At 50.1% G+C, this 26,923-nt stretch overlaps 1 protein-coding gene across 1 annotated transcript in view; it reads right to left on the bottom strand.

Annotated features, from left to right (window-relative positions):
* RPH3A (rabphilin 3A) overlaps positions 1 to 21,386 on the bottom strand; it is a gene marked incomplete at its 3' end in the record, with an annotated part of 64,669 nt that extends 43,283 nt beyond the window's left edge. The window contains exon 1 of the mRNA XM_080941221.1: positions 21,281 to 21,386. The remainder of the gene's footprint in view (positions 1 to 21,280) is intronic.
* Between the last annotated feature and the right edge of the window lie 5,537 nt (positions 21,387 to 26,923).

Raw genomic sequence — 26,923 nt, 5'->3', positions numbered from 1 at the left:
CATGTCCAAAGCTCTGCGCTCATTATCTTGGAATTCTTCCTAAGTTTTGAAGGAGGGATCCAGACATTCTTACTTTGTGATCAGCTTTGCATGTGGTATATAGTTGGTGCTCAGTAAGTGCTCACATAAATCACAGAGGTTGGTGAGCACACAGATGTGTGAAACATCAGAGCCAGCCTGCTGTCATGACTTTGTGGGGTATGCTACTCTACACAGTCTGACTGCCACTGTCCAAATCCCAGAACTGTGGGACCCCCCTCCCCTTCATCTATTGTCCCTATATCTCCAGGTCAGCATCCATTGCTAAGGACCAGTGAATCTCACACCTTACAATCTTCTTGGTCTTCTGCTGCTTGATAATAAAGTGGGAAAAATAGCTCAAAGTTCATCTAAGAGACACAGCAGTGTCCAAAGTGACTCCGTGGGGCTGGACTGTGTTGGCAGGAGTATCCCATGGTACTTTAGAGAGCTTCAGGCATCTGTGTCACCTGCAGGTGTCCTTGTGAAGTTCAGAACTATAGCCAACTTCAGTGCCCCACAGCCCTGCATTAAATCAGGTTGTCCATGGGGATCCTACACCCAGCATCTTGGATGGCATCCAGACACTTCTGATTTCATCTCAGTCCTTGTCACCCTCCCTTCCCTTGTCACACTCCCTTCCAGCTTATCAGCCATCCAGGCACCTGCACAGACCTGCTCAGACTCCTGGAGTGTGGAAGCTGAGACCTAACCAGGGACTCAAACCAAAGAGGGAAAGCACATAAAAGACATCCAAGTATACTCCGCTTGGTACAAACATGGTTAGTTTGTTTTGTTTTTGTTTTTTAAGTGAAATTAATCCAGAAGTGAGGAGGCATTCAGACTGGGAGCATCCCTCAAAAACCTGGAAGGGGGGGGGGAAATGGACAGACAAACAAGCCAATATAACTCATGGAGACCTGTGGTGGCTCGGTCCGCAATGGGCTTGTCTCAAAAGCTCAAGGGTCTGTGTTTGGTCCACAGGACCAGTGTAACAAAGCTCCTGGGAGCCTGAATCCCAGCTCTGAGGAGGCAGAGACAAGAGGACTCCTTGAAATCACTGGCCAGGTGGTCTAGCTGACTTGGAGATCCCAGTGAGAGACCCTATCTCTAAAAACAAGGCGTACTGGCTTCCAGGGTTGTTCTCTGGCCTACACACATTCCTCTTCCCCACCTCCCCTCCCCCTTCACATTCCTTCTCTAGAGCACTCACCTGCCATCATTAAGAGTAGATCTAACACCGGTCTAGGTAATACAGCATTAAGACACAAACATGGGACAGAACTTTGGGTCCTCCCAGAGCCTGGCTTCAGATGGGGAAAACCAAACCCATGCAGGCCACGTCTGAAGTGTTCCAACTACTGATACCCTCATGAGAGTGGAGGGCTGGGGGGAAATGGAGTTGGATGTTTGGCTTTAAGTAGGTTTCAGGAGGGTCTCACTGAGCTATAATGTTTAACCTGGAGCAGGGAACTGACCCTGGACAGTTGGACAACTGGAGCAGAGTATTTTGGGCAGATGGCAAAGCAACTGCAAAGTCCCTGGGGTGGGCAAGTACCCAGAGAATTTCGGGCAGGCAATTAAAGAAACAGGAGGGAAGCTAGAAAGGACTGAGCGGGTGGGGAACAGAGAAGCAGAATCCAGCCACAGATGAATCTGGCTTCTTCACCCTCTGAGTCTGATTGGCTATGAAATTTCCTGTGCCCTATAGGATGCAGCATGCCTGTCCAATAAGGTGTTTGAAGATGCAAATGCTCTAGAGCTGGCTTCTTGCTGTACATAAGGAGCCCAGGCTAGCTCACTGGAAACATCACCCAGCCAAGTAAGCCCAGTCTGGCCTAGACTGAGAACTGCCCAGAACTGAACGCAGCCTGATAACTGACCAAGAGACTCAAAAGACAACCGTGGTTGCTCTGAGCCTGTTGTTGGGGGTTAGGGGGTGGCTACACAGCGCAGACAGACGATGGTAGTTGCTGGCTCAGCTCCAACTCCCACACCCAATCCCTGGATCTCAATCTCTGAGCGATTCTGGAAAACTATGCCACTCTGAAATGAAAGCATGGGACCTCCCACTCTGGGGCGCTCACCTCACAGGCTGCTGAGGGACTGTCTATAAAGTGCTTGCTAGCGCGTACTCAGCCAGGGAGCATGCTGGGTATTCCTGGCGCAGGTGGGAGAGGTGAGAAAGTGTAAGGTGCTGTGGGTCTCAATGAAGGTGCAATAGTTACCTGATATGCACTATGTGTGTGTGTATGTATGTGTCTGTGTGTGTGTCTGTGTGTGTGTGTATAGGATCGTGGGTGCACATGCATGTGCATGTTTGGTGTGTGTCTGCCTGAGTGTCTATGTATGTGTCTGTTGTGTGTGTGTGCGCGCACATGTATATGCACGTGTTCATATAAGTCAGGGGTAAACTTTAGGTGTCATTTCTCAGGATCTGCCTACTGGTAATTCATTGGCATGGAAATTGCCAATTCAATTAGGCTGAACTGGTTAGCAAGCCCCCGTACCTGCCCGCCACCCTCTCTCCACCGCGCTGGGTAAGGCCTGGATTTTTACATTGGTTCTGGGAGTCAAACTCAGGCCCTAATGTATGTGGCAAACACTTTACTGACTGTGCCATCTTTCCAGCCTGTGTACGTCTCTAATTTAGTATTTTGTGGGGGAAGAGCACCCCAGCTTTCCTTCCAGATGGCTTCTTTCTCAGTATCCACCAGTAAGGCTCAGATGGGGTTCGCCTAGTTTTGTCCTTAGAGGCAGGCCCTACGGCCCAGTTCTGGTCAGTCAGTGGTTGATTGCAGTCCCCGGTCTGCTGTGATTGGCTCAGGATAAGCACGTGACCTGGGCTGGGCCAATGGAAGCTCTGCTAGAATTCTGTAGGTGGTGATTTTCTTTCTGTCTCAGATACTGAGCTGGTAGGACATCTTATACCTCACAATGAAAAGCCTGCTGCACAGGGTTGGAGGAACATTCCAGGAGGACGGTAAACAGGTCGGGTAGGAAGTGCTGGATCCAACCATGCCTGAACCAATATTTGCCATTTTTGGCTATCATAAGCCAATGACGTCACATTTGAACTGAGCTTTTGCCACTGAAACACTCCCACACACCCAGACCACAGTAAGTTCTCTGCCTGCCTACTAGACTCTGCCATCAGATGCTTCGCCCCCACCCCCAAAAGCCTTCAGGGACCCTGCACTGGCAATTAAAATTTAGCGACAATAAACAACACTAATTAAAGCAAAACTAAGCACTTAATAAGACAAATGAGGTAGCGGTGTTAAAAGTCAGGATGAACAAGCTGGCACTAATTAAAACCAAAGACAAATGTCTCCCCCCCCCCTTAAGACCTTTGTTTTTAGAAAAGGGTTGAATTGTGCTGATATTCTAAATGATGTGGGCAGTCATGCTAAGACTGATGGATGAGGGTAAGCCAGGGGGAGTGGCGGGGGCAAGGGAGTCTCCCCATGGAAGAGAAAGTGTTCGCTTGGTCTTAAAGTGGGAAAGTGCACTTCATAGAAAGGGAAAGGAAGGAATAATGTGGTGGGGTGGACTAAGGCTCCATCAGTGTCCTAGGGGATGGGGATTTTGGGCAATAGGAGGTTTGGTGAATATGGATTCTGGGATGGGAAGAAGATAGGGTTGAAGGCTGTTCTGCCATATCTGAGTGAGGCCCCCTTGGGCACACTCTTATCTCCTGTACCTCTATTTCCTTGCTTGAAGGCTAGGAACAAAAGTAGGGACCATCTCGACATGGAAACAAGAGAGTTAAGAGAGATAATATATGCAAGATCAAGACTGGGTGGGCTGTAGAGATGGCTCAGTGGTTAAGAGCACTGACTGCTCTTCCAGAAGTCCTAAGTTCAAATCCCAGTAACCACATAGTGGCTCACAACCATTGTAATGGGGTCTGATGCCCTCTTCTGGTGGGTCTGAAGAGAGCTATAGTGTACTCACATACATACAATAAATAAATCTTTAAAAGTAAAATAAAGCATTTTTTAAAAAAGAAATTTAGATGGATATTTAAAATATATATACCAGGCATCCATCTGGGGCCAGAGAATGACTCTGTTGTATCTTGTCAATGCCATCCATCTTTTTTTTTTTCTGCATGTGTCTGTGGTGTGCACTTGCATTTATGTGTGTTTGCATGCAAGTGTGGGCACATGTGTGAGTGGGTATGCACTTGTTCTAATGGAAGCCCAAAGTTGACATACATCAGGTATCTTGCCTTGATCACCTGCCACTTCAATGGTTGAGGTGAGGTCTCTGACCCAGAGCTTGCTGATTCTGGATAGTCTCATTAGCCACCTTGCCCTTGAGAATGCAGGGAGCCACCATATTTGCCCAGTCCTGGGTTCTGGGGATGTGATATCTTATCCTCACAATTGCACAGGGAGCTTTGTGCTCACTGAGTCCTCTCCCTGGCCCTGCCTTATGTCAGTATCTCTCACTGGCCTTGAGCTTGGCAAATGGGTGAGATGCCATCTATGCCAAGGACCTGCTTGGCTCCTCCTCCCTGGTGTTGAGTACCAGCATGTGCCACCTTACCCTGCCTTCACACATCCATTTAGTACATTGGGAAACTGAAGCCCAGACTGGCAAAGTCACTTGTTCCAAGACACACAGCCAGCACCCTGGAACAAACAGGTTGCGTATCTGAAGTGAGACCACACTCCCATGCGCATGGCTTACTGGTGGTAGAACAGAGGATCCTACAGCTGCCCTGACAGCTCAGCGTGCTGTGCTTCCAAGTTACGCAGGCAGGCAGGATTTGCCCTCCCCCCCCCCCCCCCCCCCCCCCCCCGTGGTAAAGATCGGGCTTGATTGGTGCATTGACTCATGGGTTCACCAACATCTACCCAGACAGAAAAACATGATTAGATTGGGCCTGTGTATCAGAACAAGTCACTTAGCTTAATGGCCTCTGTCCTTCTCTAAAAGGCCCAGGCAGGCGCTGGCTAACCTAAAGCCCTGACAGTGGTGCATTACCAGAGACCACAAGCCCTCTGTCCTATGCCGGGGCAGGCACTGCTGAGTGGGGGAGGGGCTGCCACTACCTCACACCCACCGTCAACCAGTCCTGGTCTCCCAGGAGGAGAATTTTGGTCAGCATCAGATCTCTTCTATCAATGCACTCTGTCACCCTGAAGCATTATTTTTCTATTGAAGAAAATAATAAACATGTTTGACTCGGCTATTTATTAACTTGCTGTTTTTAGAAGGTGGAAATAGCCGCATAGTAGCAGCACAGGGAGTGGACCTTTCGAAGCGCAGCTTGCCCGGCATGCTCTGTTTTGTCCACCAGAGTGTCTTCATCCACCCCGCCAGGGGTTCAGAGGCCACTGTGGTGGCTGCATCCACCACACCCTTGACCTCGGTTTCTGACTGAGTTCTAACAGGAGACACTAGCAGAGACTGGGAGGAGGAAGAGCCACAGGAGAGAAAGCAGGAGGAGGGAGAGGCTGAGGTGTGGTGGTCAGGGTGAAGTGCTTTTTTTGGGATATCCTTTCAGGTGTGTGGGAAACAATGGCTGGGGTTTGCAGATGTCTGTATGCTGTGCATAGACTGACTTTGACTCTCCTATCACTTGGCAGAGTCAGTCCCTAATCAAAAGTCAGAAGCGCAAACCCCAACCCAAGAAATGCTTAAGGTTCCCTCATCCCCACAGAAGCCATCAGCTCCCAGGAAGGGTTCTTCTCCTTTACCTTTGACACCTGGGGTGGGACATGGCCAAGTCCTGAGTCACACCTACATCACCACCATGGTTACACCTGTCCGCTCTCCATGCCCATGTCCTTGTAAACACATCTCATCCTGGTCACACATCTACTAATGTCCCACAGGCATGTTCTAGTCCTTTCTGGATCCCTGAAGCCACTAAAATGGCATGGGACAGTGTCAAGGCTTCTCCCCCCCCCCATGATGCTCTTAGTCCTCTAATTAGCACATCCAACCCCAGCTTGGCTCTTACCTATCTCATCATGCCTTTCTCTGGCATCCTGATTTTCTCCTAGTTTTTTTAGCAGAATATTAGGACTCAGCCTCTGTTCTCCATAAACTTCAGACATCTCTTTCTCCTGCTACTAACTTCAGCCTTCTAAAGAAAAGGCCTTCCCCAGGCTCAGCCTTGGTGTGCTGCTAGGGCTGACTCCACTCCTAGTCCTTAGGGGTGGTCACATGACCCTCGGGGATGGCCAATCACCATAGTGCCCTCTTCTAACTAAGTGTAATTGATTTGAAATTCAATGGATTCTACAACTCAGGCTTTTTCTGGGCTCCTAGAAAGAAGGAAACACTGAGAGATGGTAAGTATCTCGATGCTGCTACTGGGCCTCAAAGATCATACTGGGGCTGTGAATCATCTCGGCCAACAGAAATCCTTTTGTGCACTGGAACAAAATTACATTCAGTGAGACATTTGTGAGGTCCTGGTACACACACACAGAGAGAGAGAGAGAGAGAGAGAGAGAGAGAGAGAGAGAGACAGAGACAGAGACACAGAGACACAGAGACAGAGAGACAGAGAAAGAGTCATCCAATGCACACATTCCCAGCTGGCCTCACGTTACTCTGCATCACACCTTCTTGTCCCGACTCTCATTCAGCAGGAAAGTCACATTCAACGTCCTACTAACACCACGGTGCTTGCATTCCTATGCTCTCCACTGGTGGTCCTGCTGTTTGCAAACTGGCTCCCGTGTGAAAAGGCACTAACAGGAAATAAGGTGTTAGCTAAGCCTTGTTCAGGCACAAGGTCAGCGCCATAGGCCATGAGTTCACATTAATAATGTATATTAAACGAGATACACAAAGCAAGATTATGAGGGGCTGGAGAGATGGCTCAGCAGTTAAAAGCACCAGCTGCTCTTGCAAAAGATCTGACTGCAGATCCCAGCACCCACACGGTGACAAGCAACAGTGTACATGCTCAGTGCTAGAGGATTGGATAGCCTCTTCTGGCCTCCTCAGGTACCGTGTCCATGTGGTGCACATACATGCACACAGGCAAAAACTCACATACATAAAATAAAAATAAATATATCATTTAAACTATATATAATATATAATGTAATATATACATAATAAAATGTCTACAATCTATAAACTATAATGTGCTCATGAATGACATTGAATGGCATGAAACTTAAACATTTGTGAAATACAGTTAGATTATGCTTTAATGTATTATCTGATATATTTATTTTATTTTCAGTCACGTCATGAAACGTACTGGGGAGGTGCGTGAATGGGTGTGGCGCTCAGAGGGCAATCTGTGAGAGTCGGTTCTCTCCTTCTACCACGTAGGTCCCTCTGATCAAACTGGGACTTTTATGTGCAGACTCCTCTCACACGCTGACCTGTAACATTAAATACAACAGGAATGGTCAGCGTGCTCTTCAGTCTCACTGAGGAACACTAATGGAGCCGGCCTGTTTTATATCTGATTTTCTGGGTGTGGTGGAAGCCATGTGCTCTTGTTGAAGTGAGGCCGTTTAAGAGTTGACACACAGGTGGAGAGCCACTGTCTTACAGAAACCTGAAGATGCAGGTTCACTTCATTCATGTGGAGGTAAGGAGGAGGGGAGCTTGCCGAAGTGAGCCTGTCAGCTTGGAGGTCCACCGCGGATGGACAACTTACAAGAGTCATCTAGCATGAAGCCACCCTAGGGCCTGACCAGGTAACAGCTGAGCTGGGCTGTGCATGGATCCCTAGATATATCTCCAGTTTCTGGTGTCTGCAGACATGCTCAGAAGTTTAAAAAAAAAAAAAAAAAAAAGCTTGCAGGGAGTTGAGGGTCCAACAAAAGAAATTTCCAGAGGTTCACCTCAAGCCAAGCTGCTGGCTCAGTTTCTAAAACAAGTCCTGGGGTGGGAAGGCATGGGGGGGGGTCCTATCTTTCATCACTGAAGACTGTGAAGATTGAATCCCTTCAATGCTAACTCTAAGTCTTCCTTAATAAAGCAGACCTTGGGAGCCGCTTAAGCCTTCGAGGATATTTCTGAGCTCTGCTCTGGTCTCCTGTGGCTGCACTGCCACAAGAAACAAGATGGGAAAATACAAGTCTTCCTTCCTCACTCAGTTCTTGCTCATCTGGGGGTACACACTGAACTAAGCTCTTGTGACATGGAATGGGAGGAAGCAGAAGGAGGCATGACACCTCAAAACATAGGGGAACTGGGGTGGGGGACCGAGGATGGACGTTTCTCCCAGGTCACCTTTCCTGTGCCTCTTGGGACATCCACAGAGCTCTCCTTTTGCAGGAAACCCAGACAGTGGCAACCAGGTGCTCATTTGACAAAGTATCTACCACAAGATGCTGTATCAGGCCTAATCCCAGCTCAGTCTCTTGCTATCCCGGGACCTTGCATAGGCCCTGGAGCCCCCTCCACGCCTCATTTTTTAGTCTTAAAAAAAATGGAGGTTATATCTGAACAGCTTCCCCAGGCTAGAGCTAGAATGGGGCGGATAAGGCCAGTCCATGAGAACCACTCGCTCTCTGTCAGTTTTCCTAAGAATACCAACCACTCTAGCACGAACTCTCAGTGCTGAGCCCAGCATAGCAGGATGCTCTTGGTACCCATCTCCTCTCCTGTTGTCACCATTTCACGGTGGACTTTCCCCTCCCAGGATGGTCATTAGCACACTCAGGTACCTAGAAGGTTCATCTGACAACATCTCTGTGATCCTAGCCTCCCTCCCAAAGGATATGAATGGGCACCTTAGGCAGGTATCACAAAATAACCAGGAATACCCAAAAGCTACTGTGCACCCCAAGAAAGCTTCACGCACTTCCTCTTTGCTACCAGACAGAGCCCATGATGGTGTCTGTCATAATGTTCCTAATTGCCACACAAGCATGAAAGATTTGGGGTTCATCTTATGGATCCCTAAGGTGAGAAGACACCCCTAAAGCCAAATAGATGGTGAAGAAAATGCCATGCTCCAGCTGCATGCTAAAATCAACTGGTGAACTTAAACTGTCATGGCCACTACTCCCCTGTAGCATACAAACCCATCTATTACTGGGGGTGCAGCTCAGTTGGATAGGACTTGCCTAGCATGCAAGCATCCCTGGGCTCCACCCCCAGCACTGCATAGATGGGGCATGGTCATCCATGCCTGTAATGCCAGCATCCAAGAGGTAAAAGCAGGCCTCAAGGTCATTCTGGGTTACACAGTAAAGTTCAAGGCCAGCCTGAGCTACTGGCACCCCCACACCCACCACAAACAATCCCCAATTAGAGAAGGAATCTAGAGATGCTTAGAGTATGCAGGCCAGGCTGAGAAACAGACTCTGGAAAGCCAAGGGGTGCTAAGGACTTTTTGATTTTCCTTCTTTTGTTTCTCTCCTTTTAAAAATAACCCACCACTTCCGGAACAATCTGTGAGCTTTGGCTGCACGCTCTCGCACGGAGACTCAGTCCCTCAGCCTGCAATACAGGTTTAAACACTGACAAGATCTGCTACCTCATCAATGGCAGCAGACAGTGGAGCGGGTGTGGATATTGACAAAGGCTCAGTGTGGTTTAATAGCTCAGAACAACCTAGCCAAGGAACCTGTCTCACAGAACACCTTGATTTCTCCCCCAGCACCCCTGCCCCGCCCCCACGCTCCCACTACCCCCGCCCAGCCTCCAGGCCAGCAGAAGCTCAGCTGGGATTTTTATTTCTCCTCTTTGCTTCTGCTTCGTGTAATGACCTGTCAAGTGAGTTTGGACAGCCTGTGAAGGGGGAAAGGTTTCCAATTAGAGCCAGAAGTATTGCAATGATGCTGTCAGCCTCCATTTTCCAACAATTATGGGGTACCTACTGCATGCTGAGCACAGCCCATGAGGGACAGAGAGGGGGGAAACCTCAGTTAAAGCGCCCCGTTCTGGTGCAGTGGTTGGTCCAGTGGGTAGAAATAGACAGAAACCAGACAGATTGTTGAGAAGTGTGTACACAGTACCAGGTTCTATGAAGGCAAGTAGAGACGGCAGAGGAAAAGTCTTCGAGAAGAGAGAGAGTCAGAAAGGACTTGCGGGGAAGGTGGTGGGAATGGTCAGAGGTGGGAAGGTTAACAGCTCCCTTCTGGAACCAGTCCAGAGGTTGTGTCATCCTCATTAACAGAGCAATAACTAAGGTTTGCTGGGCCATGATCTCACACCAAGCCCCATTCCAAGGTGGGAGTGTATTTTGGTGGCTGTATTCCCCAACAAGTCAATGTGGTTCATGTCCTTACCCAGTTTTCTGGAAGAGGAAATGGGGGTACACAGTAACTGAGAAGGCAAACACAGGGATCCAAGTTGGGTTCCCTGGAACCCGCATAAAAACATCAGGATCCATGATTACTCACACCTGTAGCCCAGTGTGGGAAGTCTGAGACAGGGACATCCCTGGGGCTCATTACCGGCCAGGTGAGCCCAATCACTGAAGTTCAAGCCAATGAGAGACCCTGATACAAGAAGGTGAATGATGTTTCTGAGGTTGACACCTCTCTGACCTCTGACCTCTGACCTCCACATACATGTGCATATGCACACAGATGTAACTGCAGTATACACAGACACATGCACATGTACTCGCGCATGCACACACACACACCGGGAAGAACAAAGACCAACCCAGCTCATGGGGACTGGCCAACTATGCACAAGGCAGCTCCGTGGGCACTGGCTCTTCCACTCCAGAGCCTCTTTCTGCGGCGAGGAGAGATAGGAAGCATGCTGACAGGAAGCACAGCTCCATTCCCAGAATGCCCCACAGACCAACTGCAACCAGATCAGTAAAGAAACTAATGGGCAGCTTCCCAGCACCTCTGGAAAGCTGAGATCAGAATTTCCTGGGAAGAGCCTTGAGGACTTGCCTGGAAGGGGGCGGGGCTCGTAAAGCCATGAGGCCGGTGACTGGGTAAGCTTAGCTCCTGGATCCTGGATCCCTGGGAGAACGGCTTCCACCCCACCCCACCCCCACCATCCCTGTGGCTGGTTTTTCTTTCAAAGAATACTTAAAGGTAGCTCTGTATGAGACGTCCTGGTCAACTATGGCCAGGGCATCCTTTTTAACACTATGTTAAAAATACAGAAGAGGAAGAAACGAAGAGGAAAGCCCTGTGGGGGCAATGGAGTCGGCAGCATCTGTAAAGGCTTCATTTGCCTCACTTCACAGGCCGGTTCGAGCTTGGACACTGAGTAGTGGGGGAGAACTTCCAGCAGGTTTTTCAATTGTGAGAATCCAAAGGCCTGAGAGTCTACGGTGGCTGTTAGGAAATATCAGCGACGGTGTTGACAGTAATGATGGTGAGGATGCTGGTGTGTTGGTGATGTTGTAATTACAATGGCGCTAGTCGTCTGAGGTGATGTCTTGAGAGTTCTTCTCATAGGGAATCTGTCTGATTTCTATAGGAACTTCTGAGGTCCACCTTTTCTGAACGGGACCCTCATTCTACAGTGGGAGAAACAGAGGCACGGGGAGCTTGGGTTCAGGTGAGAACAGCAAGAGCTGTTTTGTGTTAGTTGGCTTCCTTGTGCAGCCTTGGCTATCCTGGAACTCAGTTTATAGACCAGGCTAACCTGGGCTCAGAGATTTGCCTGTTTCTGCTTCCTGGGTGCTGGGATTAAAGGTGTACACCACCATGTCCCCCCCCCCCCCCGCCCAAAATGTTTTTGACCAAAGCAGATTTGACTCCGGGTGGAGTGGTACTGCTGTGCCTCACCTATAGGAGTCAAGGCGCAAAACAAGGCGGAGTTTCATGTTCTCTGAAGAGGCGCTGCTGGGAGGCCTTGGGCACAGTGGCATGGAACATCTCTGGTGTCCGCTACACCCCAATGGGAGTTCTCAGTGAACCAGGGGCCCACTAGGAAAGATCCTGAAGCCACCAAGTGCCCGCCCAGTTTGCCATGTAGACCTGTGGTGTACCAGCCATGCTTTGGAACTTTCTAGTTTGGACGCTGCCTTTTTTTTTTTTTTTTTTTTTTTTTTTTTTTTTTGACTGAATCCTCCATAGTCCCTCCCCAACTGTGAGAACAGGAAATTGGCTTTAGTCCCTGAGCAACCTCCATTTCTCCTCAGTTAAAGGGAGCACTAACTCCAGCTCTGCCCTCCAATCTCAAAGTAGTGTTTTTAAAACTAAGAAGTCATCGGCAGTCAGCTAACAGCTAACCCGTAGTGTGTCACATGCTGAGCCACATTCCAAGACTGTGTCAACAGTGGGAAGATACCATAAGGCCTCCCATAGCATAGGTGAATAAACTGAAGCTACAAGGTCAGGTCGCTGGTTCACGGCAAAGGTTGAGCCAATTACCCTGACGCCTTCACTGCACCATTAGGAGATAGTGCTTCTGGCCACTGGTCTTTCTGCCCTCTACTGGTCAGATGATCTAACTGCAATGGCGATCATGATTTGCCTTCCCCACCCCTCCACCCCACCCCCGCCTGAAGGAGCTATGGGCTAAGAATGGATGTTGCAAACTTAGGCAGTTCCTTTATCCTCAGAACTGGAGGGGGTGTCCATGTCCTTACTATTAGAATTCAGGGTTTAAGTTTGGTGTCAGCAAGGGTTACATAGAGGTGACATCTGGGCCTGTGGTTCAGAACTCCTCTTAGGACTAAGAGAGCAACTAAGGAGAAGGACCCAATCTAGGGAGAGACCTCATGGCACCATGGACTCCTGAGTAATCTTCTGTTGACTCTAAAGATGCACCTATGGGAGGATGTCCCAGGGCCTGTAAGTGGTTGAACCCAGGAAGGTTGACTCTCAGCTTCCTGCTCTTTCTAGCAAGGAAGTAATGAGATGCTCTGAAGGCCCCATGAGGTATCAGTGACCTTCCTGCCCCTGAAACCCCAGCCTGCCCTCATGGTCAGGTTTAGGGACTCTTTTCTCTCTGTGTCTTAGCTATGAGATCATCAGCTTGCTCAACTCTGTGCTCTGATCAAGTTGCACCCAAAAGTTAGGGGCCCAACTGGCCAAGGGCTGAAACCTCCAAGACTGTGTGCTACTAGAAACCTTTCTTCTTTTTAAGTTTATTGTCTTGGGTATTTTATTACAGTAATGGGAAGGTGGCTAACCGCAAGAGCACCCTGGACCATCTTACATCACACTTGACTTTATAAACTGGATATTATCATCTCTATCCATGAAACTCACTTCACTGAAGGCTGCATGGCCTCTCAAAACCAGCTCCAGATGCCAGACAACCTCCTGCCTCTTTTCCATGCCCCTGTCTCAGCATCCTAAGTTGGCACCCAGTGTTTGCTAAGCAAAATAACCAAAATCAAATCATTGACCTCCACATCCTGAAGGAGTTACAGTCAGTGAGTGCAGGGGAATCTCAGGAGTGCAATGGGCTGGAAGGAAACGGAAGCTGGGGCAGAGCTATCCAAGGAGCAGGGTACAAGGAACACACACACACACACACACACACACACACACAATTTAACATGCTAGAAACTGGGAAGACTCACACCCTGGAGCCCAGCAATAGAGTAGAAGCAGGTTTAGGAAAAACCTGATAAAGGACATTGAGAAGCCGTAGACCATCCAGGGCAACGCTGGTTACATAAGTTCAAAGCATGTTTGAAACACCCATCTGCTATAAAAGGGAGACCATTAATGGTGAGAGCACAGAAGAGCATTGCCCACAAAGGGAGGGGAGTGGAGTCGGGGGATAAAAAAGAATAATGGGTGAAACACCACGGGAAGGAGGTTCACTTGAGTTGAAGGATGCCTCAGGAAATGAGGGTAAGAAGAGACAGAGCCCCCACCAAACAACAAGCCCTCGTACCTCAGCTGGCTGATGTGACAGCTGTAAGTATGGCGTATGAGATGAAGAAGCTGGAGGTTCAGGAGTTCAAGGTCATCCTCAGCTATGTAGTGAGTGTGAGGCTAGCCTGGGCTACACAAGATCCTGTCTCAAGAAGATAAAAATAAAACAACTGAACCCTGCTAGTTTACAAAGCACCGCCATCTTCCGAAGACAATTGGGCGGGGGACAAGGCCACTCCTCTGACATTTTCACCAGAAGTGAACCCCCAACCCCACTCCCACCTCTCTGTGGCCACAATTTATTTGTCCTAGACCCCTCTACAGATAAGTATTAGCCAAGGATGGAGACAAAGCCCAGGCATCCTGGAGGGATGGACACTGTGGTGGCTATTCCTGGTTGCCAAAGTGACTACATCTGGAATGAACAGAAACCTGGATGGCAGGGTACACCTGTGAGGGGTTTTCTCTCTTAAGTAAATCATTTGAAGTGGGAAGATCCACCTTCAATCTGAGCCACGCCCTCTGCTGGCAGCCACTATGAAGACAGACACAGAAGGACGTTTGCTCTCTTTGCCTGGTTGCCTTCATAGTCCTTCACGCTGGCATCAGAGCATACTTCTTTGGGATTCTAGAACCTGGAGTTCACTGAAGACCGGCTGAGACATCCAGCCTCCTGGACTGAATCCACACAGGCTTCTTGGACTTTTAGTTAGTAGACAGCCATTGTTGGACTAGCCGAACCACAGCCTGTGAGCCATTCTAATAAATGCCCCCTCCCTGGGGGGGGTGTGGGGGTCAGTCTATAAGTTCTGTTTCTCTAGACAACCCTACACACACACACACACACACACACCATACAGTGGGGTGGAAGGAGGCAGCAATGATCCCCTCAGACAGCTAAGTCTGATGTAGGACCTGCTGGTTCATCTCTGCCTCCTGGCTGGCCCGTGGCCTTACTTTTGGCCTTAGTTGCTAGTCCTCTTGAGAAATGGTCTAGCCCACTCTGAGGGCCACAGGCAGACCCAGAGTGAGGTGAGGGGTCCCAAGGTCTGTACCTGCATCCTCACCATCAGATCTCCGAGGTGACACGCCAGGCCTCACAGAGCATCACCACCTCTACCACGCTGCCCTGCCCTTTGTCCGGTGACTGATGAACATGGCCGCTCCCAGCCACACTGCAGCTTCTGTAGAGAGGGGACCATGCCTTTACCAAATGCCATGGGCACCTGCAGCCCTCAGACAGTCAGACAATCTCTGACTTGGCACTTTCTGCTGGTCTTGCTACACCCCACTGTCCCCCTACACAGAGAGGCCCTTCTCTCCCATAGTCAAAATCCACAAGATCATACCAATGGCCTTCTACCAAGGACAGTCATCCCTGGAATGGACTCCAATCCCCTGCCTTCACCTGACCCAGTCCCTTGTCCCCAGCACTGAGCTGAATCTCTCTGGATACTTCATAAGCATCTCTTTGTCCATTGTCTTTGTCCCTTCATAGACCCACTGCTGGGTATTGGTGAGGGAGGAGACTGTGCCTCACCTCCTGCTATGGTCCCTAGTGCCAAGAATGGTTTTAACCCAGAGGACACCCCCCTCATACTTGGTGGTATGGGAACAGAGCCAACTCTGTAAACAGTGACTATGGAAGTGTGGGTCCAGCCTCAGTGCCAGTGAGCAGCGCACAGTATTGGTGAGGGAGGAGACTGTGCCTCACCTCCTGCTATGGTCCCTAGTGCCAAGAATGGTTTTAACCCAGAGGACACCCCCCTCATACTTGGTGGTATGGGAACAGAGCCAACTCTGTAAACAGTGACCATGGAAGTGTGGGTCCAGCCTCAGTGCCGTGTGGGAGCATGTTAGGCACACAGGACTCCGAGACCCATCCTAACGTCAGTCGTGGATCCCCAAATTGTCTGAGAGTCCTACAGGGAAATCTGACCCAGAGTACCTCATGTGGAATCTCCAGTGGTGCGATGATGTAGTGGCCAGATGGTGGAATAAGTCAGCTCACACCCCTAACCACTGTGCGCTGCCCACCTAAATAGCAGGATGCCAAAGGCTGGGGACAGGTTCAGAAGCCAGCATGCAGCCCTTAGTAGGAGAGCACAGAGGCTCAGACCTCAGGAAAACCTCACTAAGGTTCAGGCATGTATGGCTTGGAGGTACAATGACCAGCTTGTCAAAGCTGGTCTGTATGCTGATCTGAGCATAGAAAGCCCCAGGCACGCCAGGTTGGTTGAGCCCCAAGACCTTCAAATCATGGCTGTGTGTCTATGGCAGAGGATACTGGAGTCTGCCAGCACCAGGGAGGGAAGGGGACTAGAGGAAAGGGATAAGAGAGGGAAAGAAGATGCAGGGATGGAGGAAGCAAGGTGGAAGAAATGAGCCTTTGAAGAAAGGGAAGGAGTTTTAAAGAGAGGGAAAGAAAATGGGGGTGAAGGGCAGATAGGCAGACGGGCAGTCAGACAGACAGACACTCCAACCCATACCACAGTAGTACAGGAAGGGTGGACAGCTGGAAAAGGGGGTGGGGATGCTGGTCATGGCCGGAGCTAGCCACACAGGTACTTCCTGTGGCTGCCCTGAATTGCTGTCTAACTTCAGGCCATCTCTGCTCCAAGCAGCCCCCAAATGCTCGCCACCTGCCATCAGCGGCTGGCACAGAGAAGCCACTTATGTAAGGCGTGTGCTGCTGAAAGCAGCTTCATTCACAAGTCTCTGCCTGTCACTGTGGAGACGCAGCGGAGGGAGAAAAAAAAAGGAAAGAACCGGGCAGCTGGAAGCTCCAGGCGGGAGCTGAGGCAGAAGAGTTCCTCCTTCCGTCGCTTGCTCTTCACAAACCAGACATGGCTCAATGCCAGGGGAGGAGCCCTGTCGGTGGTTAACTGTGGGGGTCGGGCACACCCCAGCTTTTTGAGGCCCTCATCTCCTGCTCTCTGGCTGCTTCACTGAGGCACAGTGGACCACGGCTCCAGAGCAATGAGATTTTAGCCTGCATTATATCATTAAAGCTAATGACAGCAGAACAATGGCTTTAAGAAAACCGTGGTGACATTGCAGACAGCGGTCTGGTGCCATGTTAGAACCCAGAGTCCCCCAAGGTTAGCATGGAGGGGGCACTGCTCCAGATTCGAGTCCTGCATAGCCTCTTGGGTACAGAGGCCAGGCCTTGGCGAAGATCAAGTCTCATGACACACCAGAAGTGTCAGAAGTTTCATCTGCCCAAGTACTCTCTCTGTACTCTTAAAAATGCCATCATTAAGAGCCCTGTGGTGTGTAAAAGCACAGGTACCCACACTCAAGAGTTTGGGGGTCAAGAAACACCTGATAACACTCTACAAGGGGACTTTATGAATCACAGAGTGAACCAACCATCCCTCCAGACCCCTCAGCCTCTGGGGTGCAGAGACAGTTTAGTTCCCACCATTCTTTTTATCCTCTCACCTCCTTCCCGCCCTCCCACGCCACCCAGCAGGACACAGCCAGCACCTTGGACCTTTCTCAATCTCTGGTGCCTCTGAAGCCCCTGGCTGATGGCGAAACTCCTCCTCTGTTGTGAAACCCGAACCTGCCTCCCAGGCCTTACTATCCTGTAGCTCTCCACCCACCCCAGAAGCATCTGCCCCATAGTCAGTGCTTGGGGAACAAATGGCTAAACCTCAGCAGAGAATTTCAGGTATCTGTGAGCTCGGTGCTTCAAGGGGTCAGGGCAGAGACCCCCTTCTGCACCCTCGCCCATCCCAAACTGTACCTTACTCAGGACCCTAAAGGAAATGAAACTCGGTCCTACTACTCAGAGGCCTGGTACTGGGTATACCACAGGCACACAATAAATGAATCCAAAGCAGTGAGTTTCCAGCAAGAGAAGAGGGATCTGAGGTGAGAACAAAATCCCTCCAACCCCATCAATGACATCACACTCAACAAACACCAATGGAGCGCCTACTGCATACATACCTCTGACTAGAACACTGACTAAGGGCCACTCTTGGACTTACCCATCCATAAGTCAATCAATTAACATTTCACCCATCAGCTGATTCGTTCATTCATTCATTCATTCGGTTGGTGATAAGCACCTATTGTGTTCACCCTGACACCTTTAAACAGCCTAGCCCTTAAGGGTCTCACCATGTAGCATCTTAGGCCCCCTGAGAAAGGAATACCGGGCCAGGTAAAATTCCTTGCAGGAAGAAAATCAAAAGCCCAGCCCTGAGCGGGTAGAACAAGATGACTCAGCAAAATCTCTGGGGTACAGGCAGCCAAGAGAGCCTTAGACCTTGTAGGCAGCAGACATTCTTTAACCCTCCCAGGGCCACCCTGAGTGATGACTTGGAATTTGTCATTGTGTCCACTTTACAGATGGGGAAACTGAGGCCTCAGAATTCCCTGCCCCTAGCAAGCCTGTCTGCTCCCTCCTGGGTCTCATAGCTGCGTCTTGGACTGAGAAGACCTACTAGGTTCCCCCTCCCCCAGCCCTGCCTCCATGTGAACAGTGTTACTGTTACTGATGCCAATATCACACCCCCTCACCCCCAAGACAGAGTTATTTCCTGCTCAGAGCTAAGCGGCTGGCATGCGTTAACTCTTAACTGTCCTGATACTGTCACCACCACCATGAGGGTTATGAACAGATGAGGTAAGTGAAGTTCAGGGCTGTGCAGTCACATAAAGTGCTAGAACCAAGGTCAGTGGTCTAGCCTGTGGTCTTAACTGCAATACTGTTTCACCATAATACACCTTATAGGAAGGAAGCACCAAGGCTCAGAGAGGTTAAGGACCTGCCTGAAATCACACAGCTCCAGTGACCACACTGCAGTTCCTAGACTCGAAGGCGGGGGCAAGCGACAGGAAGGAAGAACTATATCTGCAGTGTAGTCCCCTCCCCCTGCCCCTCCTCTCCCTCCTCCTCCTCCTCCTCCTCCTCCTCCTCCTCCCTAAACACATGAGCCTCTCCATCCTGGGTGGCAGCTGAATAATTTGGATGCTTTTGCTCCAGCCCACCACTACTGGGTCTCAGGGTTTATTTTTATCCTAGTTCAGCCACAGCTCTTAGCAGAAATAAACCCTACTACCTCAACTCCAGCTTGTCTGCCTGCAGGACCACCCTGCCCCTAGCTCCCTGCAGGAAAAGACAGGACCATATGTTGGCTGGGTGTAGAGTGAGGGGGGTGGGATTGACAGAAAGTCACAGTCTGTGAGCAGGACAGGAAAGGGAAGGTGTTAATAAAGACTCCCATGCCCTATATAAGCCATGTCTTACAAGCCACCCCCCCAGGAGCCACCCACCCCAAAACACACCAGACACAGTGTCTGAGGTAACTGGGCAACAGGAGCCACTAGGACCCTTTCTCCTCCATGGTGACAGGGGTAGTGGAAGCCCCAAATACAAAGATTATCTGTCTCCAGGGTTCAGCTTCCCAACCCAGGACAGGTTTGAAGGGCATCCATCCTTCCCACACCCCAGGCGGGGAGGGGAAGTGGGGGCTACCAGGATGTAGGGGTAAGAGAATGCTTTGATATCCATGAAGGTGGATTCCAAGACTTGCTGTGTGGTTTTAGATGAAATGCTTTCCTTCTCTGGGTCCCTAAAAGTATGGCCGTTCCTTGCCACAGAGGCAGCTGTAATAAAGACCTGAGGATCTGGAAGGAGCCTTAGTCACCAGAAGCAGCTGACTCATGGCATAGATGGAGAAACTGAGGCCCAGAAAGGGAAGAGAGCCCTGAGACTCAAGCACCCTGACCCAAGGCCAAGAATCTTTCCGGAAGGTTCTCTGACTGGTACACCCCAATGCACCACTTCAGATGTGACAGGGAGGAGGCAGGCTCCTGGCTCTTGGCCACCCTGAGGGAGACGAGGAGGCAGGGAGACAGATGTCCAGGAAGCCTTCCTGTCTGGAGACCCCGGGCCTGGGCTGATCCAAGGGACTGTATTGTGCTGAAGGGTTGGAAACTCAAAGATGACTAGGGAAATGTCCCACAGTATCTGCGATACTTGATAATCCTCCAAGCCCTACAACCAACCTCTCCACAGCCCAGTAGTTGAAGGATTCACTCATTGCAACAATGAACCTTAATACCTCCCCATACTCCAATGTCCAGCCATAGACCCTTCCAACCAAAGAACATGAAAGTCCAGTATTTGAAGAATCATCCATGGGCAGGCCTGTAGCATCTCATTCAAGCAAGCCAAATTTCTTCGCTTTCTATTCATATGTATGGCTTCCCAAGGAGGCAGATTCCTCAAGGTCACCCAGATTTGGCAGCCAGGTTTCAGAGAACCCTCTCCTTGGCACTAACCACCAGGCTATGTACTCTCTCATCCTGTGTCCTGCCCCCATGGGCTTGTACCCTGAGCTCCCCAGCCCCTCATGGCTCTGGGGCTGGGTGACCCTCTTGACATTTCCAGCTTGCCAGTGCCTGGGGCTAACCTTGTCTTCTTTCTACCTCCCAAGTTCAACTTCCTGAAGAAATTCCAGTGGATAGACGGCTGAAGTGGATCACGGTGCTAAAAATAAAGACTTTCATCCCCCCCCCCCCCAAAGGTAGGAAGTAATTAAAGCAGAAAGCAGAGCAGAATCCTCTCTCATAGATCACAGATTTACTGTCAAACGCATTTTAAAATTAAACCTGAGTTTTGGGATTGAGTGGTGAGGGAACCTCAGCTCCCCACTCGATAACAGGTTGGCATGGGGTTACCCCCATTGGGAGGTCAGAGAAAGAAACCGGTAGAGGGGTAACAGCTTGTCCTGGTATTGAGGACCTGGAATTAGAATGTCACATTCCCCTTCTCGGTGGTAAGATGAGCTCAGAGACAGAGTCCCTGTGTCGCAACCACGTACATACCCCCCATCCAGTCTCTTACAGGTGACACCACCTGTGAAAATGGAGCATCCACAGCTCGGCAGGAGCTGGCTGCTCAACCATTCATGCCAAGAGGAAAGGTGGCGTTTTCATGGATCCCCGCTCTCCCATCTCAGGACAGCTGAGTTTGCAGAACCCACCACAATTCAATTACTCAGCTGGCCCTGGCGGAGAGCCCAGTCTAAGCCCCATCCTAAGCAAATGCTGGCCCAGGATGCCCAGGCAAGGGTTAATCTTCTAGGCTCAGGTGACTCACCCAACCAGGGCCAAGATGCCCACCCACCAAATACAAACACTTAGAGCCCCCCCCCATGCCATACCAGCCATGAAGGGTTAACTTATCCAAGAGCTGCCAATCACTTTCCTCAGCTGGAAAGAGGACACGCTGAGCAGAAACCACTCTCTTGCTCAAATCGCCCGAACAGTCACACACTTGCCTCCTCCCTGGGCACTGAACTGAAATCCCATTTGTCTCCGGAGTGTTGCTGATAAAAGCCTACAGAACACAGGCAAAGAACTACGCTCAGTTCTCAACAGCCCTACCCTCCCTGTTCCCCTCTCCCTGGCTCATACACTCACATCTCAGTTAGGGTCCTGAGATCTCCTAGTCCATTTGCAGGACCACCACGAAGAAGAATGTCACTCACCAGGACAGCAGAGGATTGCAGCAGAATTCGAGAGCCAAATTCTTGCCAACTCCCTGCTGTGGGGGAGATGTTAAGTCCCAGCGACTCGGTTTGGAAGACCAGCAGATACGCCTGAAAGAAAATTGTGCATTTGATTCTCCCGGTATTCCCAAAATAAAATCAAGGCACCAACACGAACGCATGCCCCTAAATCATGCAACAAAAGGGGGAAAAAAGAAGGAAAAAGGAAAAAAAGAAAGAAAAAAGGAAAAAGAAATACCTCCGTCAGAGGCGAAAACTAAGTACAGCTGGAGTCTGCAGTGGTGAGCAATAATTCACTCAGACTACTCCACATGGAAGGAAGGTTTTGCAAGTCTCTCTTTCTCTCCCTTCTTCTCTTTCCTCTCTTAGGTCTCTGGACAGCGCAGGCAACTCTGGGATTCGGGCAGTAGCCGAATCAATTGCTTTTCTGGTGCCCGACCCTGTCACCTACTGCAAAAACCCTGTGTGATCCAGAGGGAGGGGCAGCCGCTTCTCGACGCAGGGGAGCCCAGCTTGCCTCCCACCGCGATGCATTGTGCCGCGTTGCCTGCGGGAGGAGAGGTGGGAGGCCAGGAGGGGAGGCTGGGCGCCCCAGAACGATCCGGATTGGCAGTCAGTAGCACGGACAGCACCAGGACGCAAGCGGAGGGGAAGGGCAGCCACTAACCCCAGACAGAACAAGGGGAAGTTATTGGATGGCTGCAGCAGAGGAGGGAGGCCAGAGTAGAGGAACCGGGACGGTTCTGTCAGGCTGCATGCGGGCCACCTCACTGCACATTTATGCTAATATTGTCAAATGAGCTGTAACAACCCTTGATCTTCGCTGGTACCTGTGCGTCTCCCTGTGGCTTTCAGGATCATCCACACTGCTGCTCAAGCCTGCAACTCAGGCTCAGAAGACAGCAGGAAAAAACAAGGCTGAGAAAACCAGGAGTTCCTGAAGGGGAGGGTGATTTGTTTAAACAACCACATCTGACAGATTTCAGGGAGTCTGGGCCAGTCCCGTGCAACCTTGGGAATGGCACTTAGTGTCCCCATGTCCTGTCTGCAAACTGAAGACATGACCATCCCATCTTCCTAATGACAAAAAGGATGAGCCTAAGGTAGCAATAAGAATGCCCACACTAGGGGCTGCTCTGATTCCATGATCTAGAACCCACCCTCTGATTCAAATGTTTTGACAGAGATAAAGGACTTGACAGCGTGCATGCCAACCTGCAGCGTGTGGTTTGAGTGGGATGGAGCTGGGAATCTTAGGAGTTCCAGAGCAGACGTGATCCTCTGCCAAAGACCCATCTTCCCAAACCAGACTGGCTCTCCGAGGTAAAGTCACTACACACGGGAAATAAATCACCAGCGAGGGGGGGCGATATGCAATGGAAATTCGTTCCCATGGCACCAGCATCCGAGCTCCCCAGTGTGACGCTCCTGCCAACTACAAGAAAGTGCTCACGGTAGAGAAAGAATGGCAAAGCCCAAAGAAGCCAAGAGCCGTTTAGAACCTCCCAGCAAGTGAGGAAGGTCCCTCTCTCCACTGGGGACACATAAAATTTTCCATCGAGGGCCTAGGGTGAGTTGCTACATTTGCCACTAAAGTCTCCCTCTGATAGCTAGGATTCAGACTGTCAGGGTGTAAGAGACCATTTGGAGCTTGGCTCTATAAATGATCACTACGGTGGTGTTGACGATGGTGGTGGCGGTGATAGTGGTGGCCGTCTGGGTGATGATGACAGAATGAGGATGGAGATGGTGGGAATGATTATAGTGGTAGTGTTGGTGATGGTGGTGAAGGTGGTGGTGTGTGGTGTTGATGGTGGTGATGTGGATTATGGTGGTGGTGATGGTGATGGTGGTTGTGGTGGTGATGGTGTTGTGGTGCTGATAATAGTCCTGGTGATGTCAGCTGTTTATTAAGAACCTGCTATGTTCCAGACATCCTTCCAGAAGCTCTTCATGTGTCATCTGAGATTGTCTGTGCCCCCTCTGCCGAGGTTGCCATTCTCATTATATAAAACAAGGAAGTTAAGACCCAAGAAATTCCATTCCTGGCTCGAGGCTACAGTAAGTGACAGACACAGGCATCAAACCCCAGGCTATGATTCCAAAGGGTGCCCACTAGGATGTCTGTCCTGAAGGACCACTCAACAGAATCTTTCAAAGACCTGTGAGAGGATTGGAGGATAGAGCTGAGGGCATCCAGATGCCAGAGCCTGTGTTCTCAAACCTATTCAAACTCAGCACTCACTAAGCCCTCAACAAACATTTGAACAAACAAGAAACCCTCATAATCACAAAAGTCACACTAGGTGCTGATGATGTATCTCCCAGGAATCTCAGCCCCTGGATCCTGGGAGCCTACCCCAGTATGGCTTTCTCAGTCACGAGGACCATATATTCTGCAAAGACCTGGCTCAGATCATCTCTCTTCAGGAAGAAGCAGAACCACCAAATGCCAAATTCCAAGACACCTACTGTGTGTCCCATCCAGCCACTGCTACTGTCTTATGTCTTCATAATGACATTGGGGTAGGTTAAGCTGTCCAGCTTCAGAGGAGAAACCAGAGGAAGAGAGGGAAGCCCTCAAAGTCACACAGCCAAGCAGTAGCTGACAGGGGAAGGAATCTGTCTGCAACATCTGTTTTTTATCTTCCTTTTGTCCAATCAGGTCTTCTAAACCTCCCAGATTTTTTATTTAAAAAAATTAAAATACCCCCAAAGAGCCTGCTTTTAAGTGGATTCTTCTTGCTGCTTTGGCACGCTGGGCTCCTGCCCAAGTCTTCACTGAGACAGGGTCTGTCACAGAATTTATAAAGTAATATAGCTAAACCTCAGCTCAGCACCCTATTGGGTGCCTGCCCTCTAGGAACAAGCATCTCTCAACCACCTACCTATCCAACTCCCTGCTCAGTCTCCAACTCCCTCCTCTGCCCCAAGTAGGCAGAGAAGCCATTCAGAGCCAGCAACTGCGTGAGCTCTGACAGCCACTGCAGTGGGGAGCCGCCTTTGAAACCAGATTCCTTGAGGTTGCTCCCTAAGGCTTCATTCAAGCCAGAGCTTTCAAAGAGCATCCCAAGGAGCTGGGTGCAGCAACCAGCTACATTGTCTTGCCCTCATTCTGGTGAATAGCCAGTTGGGATGCTCAGCCACCCCCAGCAAGATAGACCGTGATGGCTCCAAGTGAGGTCTCTCTAGCACACCAGGCTCTTCCCAGGCTCGGTATTACTACTGTGTGTGCATGTGTGTGTGTGTGTGTGTGTGTGTGTGTGTGCATCCATGAGCCGAGAATGTGTTTTCTAGTTTTGGCACTGCTGTGATAATTAAACACTCTGACCAAAATCAATTCGAGGTGGGAGAGGCTGGAGAGACAGTTCAGCAGTTAGTTACAAGTGCTCACCACATGGGTAGAGGACCAGGGTTTAACTCCCAGCACTCACATGGAAGCTCACAACTATCTGCCAACCCAGCTCTTCAGGATTCAATGTCTCTCTGGTACCAGGCACTCATGTAATATACAGACATGCATGCAGCCACTTAACACATATGCATAAAATTAATGCATTTTTTTAAAGAATGCAACTTAGGGGAGGAAATGGGTTTATTTCAACTTACAGTCAGTCCATTCTTGAGGGAAGCCAGAGCAAGAACTCAAGAACTTGAAGCAGAGACCCTGGAGAACGCTGTTTGCTGGCTCAGCTCAGCTAGTTTCCTTATAGAACCCAGACAGACCCACCTGCTCAGGGAATGGTACCGCCCACAGTGGGCTGGCCCTCCTACATCAATTAACAATCAAGAAAATAGCCCACAGATGTGCCCACAGGCCAGCCTGGCAAAGACAATTACTCAGTTGAAACTTTTTCAGGTGACTCTAGGTTCACACAGGTCAACGTGTGTATGGTAGATGTACATGCATGTTTAGGCTCCTCCACACCAGAGGCCAAAGAATGGGTGTCCTGCTCTGTGGTGTTCTACCTTATTCTTTTGGCACTGATCTCTCTCTGAATCAGGAGTTAGGATCATAGCCTGCAAGCTCCCATGAGCCTCTTGTCTCCCCCCTTCATGTGCTATGGTTATGAACTTTTTTACTTGAGTGCTGGGGATCTGAACTCAGGTCCTCATGTTTGTGCAGTTAAGTACTTTTTACCCACCGAGCAAACTCCCCAGCCCCACCCCGATCCTTAAGAAGCTGGAAGGGCAAGAAAGATATTCCCTTCCAGGGGGAGTAAAGTCAAGCGAGTATCTTCACATGAAATCGTTCTTCACAGGAGCCACAGCATCCAATACAGTGAGGATGCTGGAAGCCCGTACTGAACTTGGGGTTTAAGACTGGGTAAACTGATCACATCAAACTGCTCTAAAGGATGCAGTTTGGGCGTGTGCTTCTGTGCAGGCCAAAGGCCATACACCAGAAAGGCCTCCCTCCCACGGGGCTGTGCCCGCTGCCCCCTCCACCTCTCCACTCCAGAGAGATGCTTTCAGAGGGCCAAGGAGAGAATGAGGCAGCAGCCACAGGCTCCTTATGGAGGATCAGAGACAGAACAAGAAAAAAAGAAGCTGAGAGATGTAAGTACAGGATGAGGAGAAAGCTTGCATTGGGGGATAGACAAGGACCCCTGAGGCCAGTCTGCAAGGCCAGACTGATTCTTCTCACAGGAAAAGGGGCTCATTCTGGGAGCTCACTGCTCCCCCTTCCCCCAACGGGCAGGTAATTACAGAGGCGCCGCAGCAGGGCTCACAGAGACAGATGAGCCGATATTACTTATTAATCAGCCAGTTTGGTGTTATCAGGCGAGACGCCGTGCACTGCTGGGAACTTGGACTTGACAGCTGGATTCTTGGCTCATCTTCCTGCTGGGGATGTGACCTTGGCCTCATGGCTGACACACTTTCTAAACCTTAGTTTCTCACCCAAGAACAGAGAATGGACCAACTCCCCCTGCTTGCCTCCATTATGGTAGGGATGTTCTACTAGTCGCTGCGAATGAGGGCCTCGTTCACAACTGTTACGAAGGACCTACTGTGTGCTCCCTGGCCAGCAGCAAATCAAGGGCCTACTGTGTGCCCCTTTGCCAGCAGCAAATCAGTGTCAGGTAAGAAAAGGTAGGCATCTTTAGTGGGAAGTATAAGACTCATCAAATCGTCAGAGGGCTAAGTTTCAGAGCAAAGTGGCCCAGTTTCAAACCCCCACATTAGAGTTGTGTGGCTTTGGTAAAGCCACTAAATCTCTCTGTGCTGTACTCCTGGTTTGTAGAGTGAATAGCAGCTCCTTGTAGTACGGTCACCCACCAGGTAAGTATCCCTTTTATCTCCAGAACCTACCACAGTTGTTTGCCTCGGAATCAACCGCAAGATGTGCTAGGTTTGTCCTCCTGTCCCCACGCCCCCCCCCCTTATTGGCTGAACCTCTCCCTTTAAGTCTGTGAAACCAGAAGAATGGATCTACAACAGGAGGATGAAGGAAGCCACTGTTGTCCTCTCGTGCCTCTTTCTGGCTTGTAAGTAACCAAGTTACAGCTAGTGAAGGCAGCGCCTCATCCAGCCCCTCTGCAGAGCCCTGGTCACTGCCTGCCCCCTCCCTGAGCCTTCTGCTAACTCAGCTGGGCCCAGAACTCCAGACAAACCGAC

Source organism: Micromys minutus (genome assembly GCF_963924665.1).
Source record: "Micromys minutus genome assembly, chromosome: 29".
In the NCBI taxonomy this organism is placed as follows: Eukaryota; Metazoa; Chordata; class Mammalia; order Rodentia; family Muridae; genus Micromys; species Micromys minutus.
This window is presented reverse-complemented; position numbering and strand designations above follow the sequence as displayed.